Raw genomic sequence first — 2,899 nt, 5'->3', positions numbered from 1 at the left:
TGGTCCGGGCGGGGGGGCCTGCGGGCGCCTACGGCTTCCAGAAGGCTGTGCGGCACAGGCGAGCCAAGCCGGGCTGACCCAGTGCCTGGGGGCGGTATTTCTCCGGGCTCTTGAAAGGCAAGGAAGTGAGGCCCAGAGAGTACGAGGGAGGAAATACGTTTATTCCTGTCCTCGAGGCAGGATGAATGTGGAAATGCTGGTGCGAATGTGTGTTTAAGTACAGCGAGGACTCTTGATTATCCAGTATCCTTGCCTTTTGAGGACGCTTTCTCAAGAAGGACGAGTGGGTCTCTCTCAGCCCCTGGCTCCTCTGCTGCCTCGACCTCGGGTTTCGGGTTTCGGTGCAGGAGCCACCAGGTCAAGAACCACGCCTCACACAACCAGCCCCGAAAATGGCACAGAAATGGCATCAAGAAATTCCATCACAAAGAAGCTTTCAAGTGGGTAGACCACCCCCCCCCCTCAAGGAAGAGAAGAACATGCGTTTTGCCAACAGAAAGTGTCTGAAAAAGATGGCAGGCCAACAACGCCAAGGCCATGAGTGCTCGAGCACAAGGCCCTCGCAAAGCCGAAGGGGAGTAGCCGCAAGCTCAGTTGACTTGCCTACATTGCCCACCCTAAGTTCGGGAAATGTGCTTGGCCCATATCGCCATGGGCTATCAAGACCAAGACTCAAACCAAGGCCCAGACCTCAGCTACAGCTCCATCGTCAGATCCCAATCCAGCTCAGGCTGTCAAAGGTGTCCAGGCCCCCACAATAGCTCCAGAGTAAAGGCCTCTGCCAGTATAAGGACAGAAGGACTGGTGACCCCTGGGCTGCTCTCTGCGTGGGGCTGGTGTCCTCCGGTGCTGTTTGTGCAAATAAACCTGAGTCGGGGAAAGTTTTTTTTTTTTTTGGAGAAGTTTTTGCTATAGGGCGCTGTGCGCTCGCCAGACAGAGAGACAGAAAGCGAGAAATCACCCCCCCCCAGGGGGGATGGCCACGCCAATCCCTTCTCCTCCATTCTCCTCTCGGGCTCTTGGGCACGCACGCACACACACCCGGTGTGAGTTTAAGCCACGGGGTCCAGGACACGAACTGTAGTCAACTACGTGGGAGTCCAGTGACACAGCCATTATGCTAACTGCTGGTCCCCCGGAAATTTTTTTTAAAAAGACAAATGGGAAAGGCTTAAAGAATAGCTTATGGAGGCCAGCAGGTGGCATGATGGTTGAGATACTAGACTCCAACAGTTCGGACCATGGTTGGAGTCCAGAGATGGTGGCTTGAGAATCACAGGGCGTGTGTGTATATGCCCAAAATCAGAGTAGAATGGAGGAAAGGGGATTGTAGTGTGTTTATACCCACTGAGAGGTGAATTCTCACTTTCCCTCTTAGCTGACCCCTCTCTGTCTCTGGTGGGTGCAGGGCCCCTATAGCAAAAGAAAAAAAAAAAAAGAACAGCTTATGGACAGACACCTCAGCTGGGTGGGTGGAAAAGATCTACACACAGGTACTAGAACATATGGGACACTATTTTGCAAAAATGCAACACCTGCCCAAGTTATAACATGCAAGTTCGTCAAGGTTTTTATTTAAAATATATTCAGAAAAGAAATTTAGAGCATCGGAGTTTTAGAGAAGAGATGGGCCTTTATTTTTTATTATCCTGTGTTAATCTTTATTTGCTTGGCCTGAATCCTGTCAAAGTTGAGATCTGATAACTTTCTTGCTTTTTGCTAAGTGTCCTTACTGTTCTATTCCTAAATATTGTTTCTTTTTTTTTTTTTTTTGGAGAGGCTTTTTTTGCTATAGGGTAGGCGCGCTCACCAAAAAGACAGAAAGAGACAGAGAGACAGAAAGCGAGAAATCACCCCCCCAGAGGGGATGGCCATGCCGCAATCCCTTCTCCTCCATTCTCCTCTCGGGATCTTGAGCATGCACACACACGTGCCTGGCGTGAGTTTAAGCCGCCGGGTCCCGGACCCAAACCACGGTCAACTACAGGGGAGTCTAGCGACATAGCCGTTATGCTAACTGCTGGTCCCAATATTGTTTCTTTTTAAACAGAGCATTGGGGACCAGCAGATGGTATAATGGCTGTGCCACTGGACTCCCACATAGTTGACTGCAGTTCGAGTCCCAGACCCAGTGGTTTAAACTCACACCAGGCACGTGTGTGTGCATGTCCAGGATCCAGAGAGGAGAATGGAGGAGAAGGGATTGTGGCGTGGTCATCCCCCCTGGGCGGTGATTTTTTGCTTTCTGTCTCTCTGTGTCACTGTCTTTCTGGTGAACACATGTGCCCTATAGCAGAAACCTCTCAAAAAAATAAAAAAATAAACAGCTGGTAATTTTCTACTCCAAACTTCCAGAGGTTTCCTATCTCAAATTTTTAAAAAATTGATATACAAACAAATATTTAAAGTAGGTGAGGAGAAACCCCCTTCCCCTACTCTCTTTTTCTCTATAGCATATTTACTTCTATCTTGCTACATACTTAGCTCATTTACTATCTTTTTTTCTCTTGCTAGATTACCAGCTTCTAGAGGATAAAGATCCTTTACTTTAAATCCTCAGTGAAGCCCTGGCCTCTAGAAGGCAACAAACAAGATTGTCTCCATCCCCTCCGAGTTTACAGCCTCGCACAAGAAGTAGGTGGACCCTATTGTATCAATAAATAAAAGGGTAAGGTGCTATGACTGGTTGGATTATGGAGCACATAATAGGAGCACGTTTTCTATTCTGAGGGGTCAGAAAGCTCAAGCAAAACTTCACAGAAGCTACTCAACTTTATCTTCATGAGGGCAAGAACCACCTGTAGTAGTGGAAGTTGTATGCTTCACAGCCCCAGTGGGCCCTTTACCTGCACAACCATATAGTATCCCTGGGGAATATGCTTGGTTTCAAGTTCAGCAG

At 48.4% G+C, this 2,899-nt stretch overlaps 1 long non-coding RNA gene across 2 annotated transcripts in view; it reads left to right on the top strand.

Annotated features, from left to right (window-relative positions):
• The first annotated feature begins 26 nt into the window (after positions 1–26).
• LOC102494234 (uncharacterized) overlaps positions 27–2,899 on the top strand; it is a 15,816-nt gene continuing 12,943 nt past the window's right edge. Inside the window, exons 1-2 of one of the 2 annotated variants that reach the window (XR_337355.3) lie at positions 27–440; positions 2,515–2,668. This is a non-coding gene — a long non-coding RNA (uncharacterized LOC102494234). The remainder of the gene's footprint in view (positions 441–2,514; positions 2,669–2,899) is intronic. The other variant, XR_001369714.2, reaches the window with a different exon arrangement.

Source organism: Tupaia chinensis, unplaced genomic scaffold, assembly GCF_000334495.1.
Source record: "Tupaia chinensis unplaced genomic scaffold, TupChi_1.0 Scaffold145519_1, whole genome shotgun sequence".
In the NCBI taxonomy this organism is placed as follows: Eukaryota; Metazoa; Chordata; class Mammalia; order Scandentia; family Tupaiidae; genus Tupaia; species Tupaia belangeri.
The sequence above is the reverse complement of the archived record's forward strand: the minus strand, read 5'-3'. Positions and strand labels throughout refer to the sequence as shown.